The 7676-nt window shown below is 41.0% G+C and overlaps 1 non-coding gene across 1 annotated transcript; it reads right to left on the reverse strand.

Annotated features, from left to right (window-relative positions):
• Window positions 1-6975: 6975 nt before the first annotated feature.
• On the reverse strand, window positions 6976-7050 carry TRNAT-AGU (transfer RNA threonine (anticodon AGU)). The gene has a single exon. It is a non-coding gene; the product is annotated as a tRNA-Thr (tRNA).
• Between the last annotated feature and the right edge of the window lie 626 nt (window positions 7051-7676).

Below are 7676 nucleotides of genomic sequence, written 5' to 3' on the forward strand. Positions count from 1 at the left end.
TGCCAGGTTCAACTCAGAAAATATCTGGGGACTTTGGGGGTGTAGCAAGGAGACTTTGGGGGTGGAGTCAGGAGTAAGGTTTCCCATTCCCTGAAATAAATAAATAAAAATACAGCAGTGACATTTCTCTGAATACAGACTTCATTCTCTCATTCCTCCAGCAGCTGTACTGCCACTAAATGAAAGCAAACACATACACACACACTCACAAAGCAGCCAAAATAAACAGTTTGCAAGCACACATTTGGGGCAATTTACTCCACTCACGAGAGTTGCTGAATGTAACTATCAGCTGTATTTCAACCAACTTCTTCAGACTAACAGGAAAATGAAAGGAGAGCAGCCTAAGGGGTTGAGTTTTCCTCCATTTCATAATCAGGTTCTAGTTAACTCCATTTTACTATACGCACAACTTTTGAAACCAATGCAAAACAAACAGAGGGACTGTGCTGGCTTCTCATTCTTTCTCACATGGTTCACACACTCACTGGCGAGAGCCATGTGGCTCTGTTTGCTCACCCCACCTATGCAGCTTCCTCCTGCTGAGATTTAAAGGCACACACCAGTCCAAAACACAAGCAGTTTACAAGGTTCTTTTAAGCCTGCCAAGGTTTGAAGACACAATGTGGCTGTTGGGGCAGGGCTTCACTCCACTGGCCAGCTGGCTGGCAGTGGGAAGGAGCCTGCAAAACCTGGAGATCCCCCACTGGTACCTGCGGGCTGGCAAACCTACACAGAAGTCATATTTGGCCAGGACATCAAAAACTGCTGGGCAGGTCCTGACTACTGTACTGTAGTGCTGCATAGGGAGAGTACTAGGTCATTACATCATCACTGGAAAAGTATAACAATCAGGGGTTGTTTTGAGAGCCAGTTTGGTGTAGTGGTTAAGTGTGCAGACTCTTATCTGGGAGAACCGGGTTTGAATCCCCACTCCTCCACTTGCACCTGCTAGAATGGCCTTGGGTCAGCCATAGTTCTGGCAGAGGTTGTCCTTGAAAGGGCAGCTGCTGTAAGAACCCTCTCCAGCCCCACCCACCTCACAGGGTGTCTGTTGTGGGGGAGGAAGGTAAAGGAGATTGTGAGCCGCTCTGAGATTCTTCGGAGTGGAGGGCGGGATATAAATCCAATACCTTCTTCTTCTAGAAAAACAGGTGGTGGGGCTCTTCCAGGGATTGTAATGCAGCTGCAATACTATTCAATGGACAAGGAGATGGAACTCTCAGAGGGAGGAGGTGAAACTCTCAGAAAGGTTCAGGAACTGTGCTCCTGTGAGCTCCCACTGAATCTGAGGCCTGATAACAATTGAGTCACTGGAAAATCAGCAGCCATATTCAGAGGAAATATCAGTTCCTCCAGGGCTACTGCTTTGCAACAATTGCTGCTTTAACTGCTTTCTGACTCTGCTAAAAAGGAATGCAGATTCATTTAATTGCAGATTACTTCATGATTTTTTAAAGGTCCATGTCATTATGATTGATTTCAAAATAATTTGTAGAACTGGTGCTCAGTATATTATTCTCTGCATCCTATTTACTCTCTGGTCACAAAGCTTATCATAGTTAAATGAGCCATTAAGCTGGATCAAAAGCTATAGACAACAGCCTTGTGAAATCCCATTTGGTAATTAATAAAAAATTTTACTACTGACAAAGGCTATTATTTATATTCTTGTGTGATTATCCATCTAAACTTTATCTGTCAACAGTCATGGTTTCGAGTCATGCTTGTCAAAAGTCATTCAGAATTCTATTACTCTGAATGAGAACATGTTCACCCGAGCACAACAGTCCACTCACTTTAAATTGACAGTATTTCCCCCTTTCTCAATAACATCCAAGATGTTTTTCACTGTTTTAAAAATCTGATGCTCTTTTATGATGTTGTGGCATGATCTTTACATCTTTTTTCCTTGTGATTTTGTTTAAAAATAAAACAAACTATTGCAGTCATTTCAACCTGTTCAGTGAACAATTGCTACTTATAGCAACTCATCATTACTATGTTAAAATGTGAAGTTCTAAGGCCTATACAGGCACATATCTCAATCTTTGAGCAGGAAAATAATTTCTTGCAAAGAAAACAAACATGAAAAATTAAATCCTTTAGAGATCATATCAGAGCAGGCACAAGCAGGGATATGGGACTGCATGTCTTATTATCAGTGACATCACAGGTACCACCAGCTGGTACCTTTGAAAGCATTTGTAAATAGGTCTACTCAATTCAGTACTACTCAGGCCTGTTCACTGAGGCTTAGGGAATTTTACATGTCTTATAATTATGAACCTATGTTGATCTGCCAAATTTTAGAAATGTTGTCTTCCTGCCTGACTCCTCCCCAACTGTGGATCTGTTCTTTTTGACCTCTGTTCCCTTAGCAACATTATCTCAGTCAAAAGCTGATATGTTATCTCTTAGGAAAGAGTTTCATGGTTTGTTATTCTTTTTGGAATCTAAATAGAGGATAGAGAGAATTATGATTCAGAGCAGAACTGATGATCTCTCTTTGAAATTCTAGACCCTGACCTTTTGCCTACTTTATCCTATAAAAGAAGGACTCAGTATCTCGTTCAGGATCCTTGCATGACTTGCTGTTGAAGGTGTCAGGATAATCATCCTTAATACAAGCTGTGTTCTCTGTTAGCCAAAAGCCTTGGGTGAATTTCTCTCCCTCTAGAAACATTTTTGGAAGAGGGGCTGCTATTCTAGGCATAACACTCTGTTCGTAAGATTGTACCATTTGGGGAGTTGTACGCATTCGCTGAGAGAAGCCAGCAGCTTGCCCAACCTCTCCTTAGAACTATTATCTTAAAAGCTCAAAAAGTATGTGACTAGTCCATCCTCAAGGACAATTAAAAGAGGAAACTGATGTAGGAGCTTCTGGAGAATGAAAAATTTCTATTTGAGTGTTCAGAGAGTAAGAAAGCAATTGTTTATTATCCTTCTAAGGCAGTAACGCCCAGGGCAAACACAAAGCTCTCATTAAACTCACTGGAAGATAGTGGGAGAAATGGCAAAGACTATAAAAGAGCTTTCCGAACAACTGTCTGTATTTCAAAATATTGTAGATTCAATGTGGCCAAGTGTAAAGTAATGCACAGTGGGGTCAAAAATCCCAGCTATAAATACAAATTGATGGGGTGTGAACTGGCAGAGACTGATCAAGAGAGAGATTTTGGAATTGTGGTAGATAACTCACTGAAAATGTCAAGACAGTGTGCAATTGCAATAAAAAAAGGCCAATGCCATGCTGGGAATTATTAGGAAAGGAATTGAAAACAAATCAGCCAGTATCATAATGCCCCTGTATAAATCGATGGTGCGTTCTCATTTGGAATACTGTGTACAATTCTGGTCACTGTGCCTCAGAAAGGATATTATAGCATTGGAAAAAGTGCAGAAAAGGGCAACTAGAATGATTAAAGGGTTGGAACACTTTCCCTATGAAGAAAGGCTAAAACACTTGGGGTTCTTTAGCTTGGAGAAACGTCGACTGCGGGGTGACATGATAGAGGTTTACAAGATAAATTCATGGGATGGAGAAAGTAGAGAAAGAAGAAATGAACATAAGAACATAAGAGAAGCCATGTTAGATCAGGCCAATGGCCCATCCAGTCCAACACTCTGTGTCACACAGTGGCCCCCCCCAAAATTATACACACACACACACACTGTGGCTAATAGCCACTGATGGACCTCTGCTCCATATTTTTATCTAAACCCCTCTTGAAGGTGGCTATGCTTGTGGCCGCCACCACCTCCTGTGGCAGTGAATTCCACATGTTAATCACCCTTTGGGTGAAGAAGTTCTTCCTTTTATGAATGAAGCTCAATCTATTTGCAGATGACATTATAGTAATCATGACAAACCCTAAAGAGGGAGTTAAAGAGGTTAAGTTTATCCTAGAAGACTTCGAAAAGTGCTCAGGTCTAGGGGACAACATGGTAAAATCAGAAATCATATATTTTAATGTAAATAGAGATGAAAGGCAAGAGATAAATAGGAGTACGAACATATGATTGGGGGTTAAGGAATTTAAATATTTAGGTATAGTTTTGCAAAAAAATATTGATAAAATGATAAAGGATAATTATGATAAAATATGGAAAAAAATAGAGAGAGACATGAAAAGATGGAAAATAAAATGTTGGGGATATCATCTAGAATAAGGAGTGCTAAAATGTTTTGGGTTCCAAAGTTAACGTACCTATTTCAAACGTTGCCTCTGGGAACAATGAAAAATAAAATTGAACAATGGAACAGAGCATTAAAAGAGTGGATATTTGACAGTAAAAAATGCAGGTTCCATAAGAGAATAATTTATAGTCATAAATCAGAATTTGGATGGGGAATCCTGGACCTAAACAATTATCATGAAGCTTTTCAACTAAAACGATTATTAGAAACAGGCGAGGAAAAGATTCAGAAGTGGGTTAGCTTTGAGAATGAAACTAATAATAATATAGGTAGTTTAGGCATTTTTTCTAAAGATACGAATAAAGACTTAAAATTAACAATAGGCCCTAGAAAAGCATCATTAGAAGTGTGGAAGAAATGGTAACCCTATTGGTTAGGAAAAGTTTCTAGATGGGCACCCCTTGAAACTGTTAACGAGGAAGTGCAAGAAATTCATTGGTGGGAAATGTTAAATCTTAAAGGTTATCACAGAGTGAGGGATATGTTTAGAAGTGGAAATCTTAAATCCTTACAGGAAATAACAGAAGAGATAGGTAAACAATATTGGTTAAAAATAGCTGGGCTATATAGTAAAAACGATTAGTGAAAATGAAGAACTCTGGATAGATGCACCAATGGAAGTAATATACAAAGAAATGGCAAAGCAGAAAAAGGGTTTGGTAGGGAAAATATATAGAAAGATGATAATAAATAAGGATAAAATAAAAGAATACTTACAAAGGAGATGGAGCCATGAAGGTCAGATATCAGAGAGGATGGCGGATAAAATTATGAAAGGAATAGAAGAAATCAAAATAACCAAATTAAAAGAACTTGAATATAAATTCCTTACAAAATGGTATAAGACACCAGCACAGCTAGCTAACATGATTCCAGGGTTAAGCCCATTATGCTGGGACTATAAATTCTCTAAAGATTGGTATGCACACATGTGGTGGGAATGTTCGGAAGTAAAGACCTTTTGGAAGGAAATTGGAAGGAAATTATCAAAATTATTAGAAAAGTATGCAATATAACACTATAGATTTTAATCTAATGTTGTTAAGTACAATAGGAGGCCCGATAATATTATTCAAAATTTAGTTAAGGCTATGATACTGGCGGGAAAGGTGGTTATAGCTTTGAGTTGGAAAGACAAAAGTAAATGGACAGTAGATCTGGCACAACTATTTGTTTGAATTTATACAGTCAGACATCGTGGCATCTATCAACAAAGAGACAACTTGGGAAGGGAAATCTAATGAAATTAAGACCAGATGGAAGACCTATCTAGATTGGATATTGAAAGAAGGAAGAAAAGACATTTAGTGGAAGATTAAGACTTTGTGCCCATGGCTGAGGTGAAAAGACTAAGAGTAAAGGGAGGGAGGGAGAGATCGAAATGTATATAGCTACAAATATTTGTTGTAACAGACTAAATGGAATAATAAAAAAAGAAATACTTAAAAAAAAAGATTGTACCATTTGCTGCTGTTTGCTGCTGTTGTACACCCCCCCCCCTCTTTAAAAAGTCAACTGCAGACCCAGCTGAATTGGAGAAATATCAGCCGGTGTCGAACCTACCCTTTCTGTGTAAGGTTATAGAGTGGGCTGACAACTCAGTTACAAGGGTTCCTTGATGACACTTCTCCACTCTACGCGTTCCAGTCTGGCTTTCGTCCAAGTCACAGGATGGAAACAGTTTTGGTTGCCCTTATGAATGACCTCCTGCGACATCTGGATCGAGGCGGCTCAGAGGTGCTGTTGTTGCTAGATCTGTCAGTCGCATTTGATACGGCTGACCACCAGCTACTGTCTAGCCACCTCACCGACGTGGGGATTCGGGGGTCTGCCTTGCAATGGCTGGTCTCTTTCTTTCCAGGTCGGGGACAAAGGGTGGTGATAGGGAAAGAATCGTCCTGGAGGCACCCACTCACATGTGGTGTGCCACAAGGGGCAGTTCTGTCCACAATGTTATTTAACATCTACATGCACCCCCTTGCCCAGATTGTCAGGAGGTATGGGCTGGGGTGTCATCAATATGTGGATAACACCCAGCTCTATCTGTTGCTGGGTGGCCGATCCAGCTGTGCCCCGGATAACTTGAACCTGGCATTACAAGCCGTGACAAATTGGCTTAGACTGAATCGACTGAAGCTGAATCCAATGAAGATGGAGGTTTTCTGTCTGAGCCACGGTGGACCGGGAAAGGAAATCCCCTTGCTGGCTTTTGACAGGGCGCCACTAATTCCAGTCCTGAAGGTCAACAGCCTGCGAGTGTTCCTGGAGTCTTTGTCTATTGAGGCCCAGATAGCAACCACTGCCAAGTTCGCCTTTTTTCTATCTGCGGCAGGTACGGCAGTTGGCCCCTTTTCTGGAGCACTGTGACTTAGCAATGGTGATCCATGCTGTGGTCCCCTTGAGAATAGACTACTGTAATGCCCTCTACTTGGGGCTGCCCTTGACTCTGACTTGGAGACTGCAGCTAGTGCAGAATGCTGCAGCATGGTTGTTAATGGGACTCCCTCAATGGGAGTGTTGAAAAAGTTGCACTGGCTACCTATTATGTACCAAGTCCATTTCAAAGTGCTGGTATTGACCTTTAAAGCCCTACATGGCTGAGGATCTATCTATCTAAGGGACCACCTTTCCGCATATAGGAACATAGGAAGCTGTCTTATACTGAATCAGACCCTCGGTCCATCAAAGTCAGTATTGTCTACTCAGACTGGCAGCGGCTCTCCAGGGTCTCAAGCTGAGGTTTTTCATGCCTACTCGCCTGGACTCTTTTTAGTTGGAGATGCCGGGGATTGAACCTGGGACCTTCTGCATACTAAGCAGATGCTCTACCACTGAGCCACAGTCCCTCCCCAGAGAGCACTGTGTTCGGGAACTCAAAATCTATTGTCCATCCCCAGACCAAGGGAGGCCAGACTGGGCTTTACACGGGCCAGGGCCTTCTCAGTGGCAGCACCAATGCTGTTGAATGCTCTCCCTGAGGTTATAAGAGCCCTGCGGGATCTCTCCCAATTCCGCAGGGCTTGTAAAACTGAACTTGTAAAAACAGGCCTATAACAACTAGAGAAGGCTGCCGCTTTTATGCTGCTGGGCAATTCCACCAGAAGAACTACCAACATAAATGGAAGGTCTAATATGATCTGAGCTGCCTATGCTTTAACATTCTGTATAGCACCAATACGTTGTTTTAAATTGTAATTGTTTATCTCTAAATGTTTTATACCTGAAATTGAGATGTTGGTTTTATTATGATTGTTAGCCGCCCTGAGTCCATTTGGAATGGGAGGGATATACGTAAATCAAAAGTAAAAAAATAAACATAGGATATCAGTAGCAAACAGCAGTGATAGACAAGTAGGAGCCAAAATACATGTTAACGTTTGACATATGTTGGGACACAGATGCCTGATCTAACTCATGACTAAATGAATGACTAAACTTTAAAACTCTTTTTAAATATTTTTGTCATCTTATGTTG

Source organism: Heteronotia binoei, chromosome 21 (genome assembly GCF_032191835.1).
Source record: "Heteronotia binoei isolate CCM8104 ecotype False Entrance Well chromosome 21, APGP_CSIRO_Hbin_v1, whole genome shotgun sequence".
Classification (NCBI taxonomy): domain Eukaryota; kingdom Metazoa; phylum Chordata; class Lepidosauria; order Squamata; family Gekkonidae; genus Heteronotia; species Heteronotia binoei.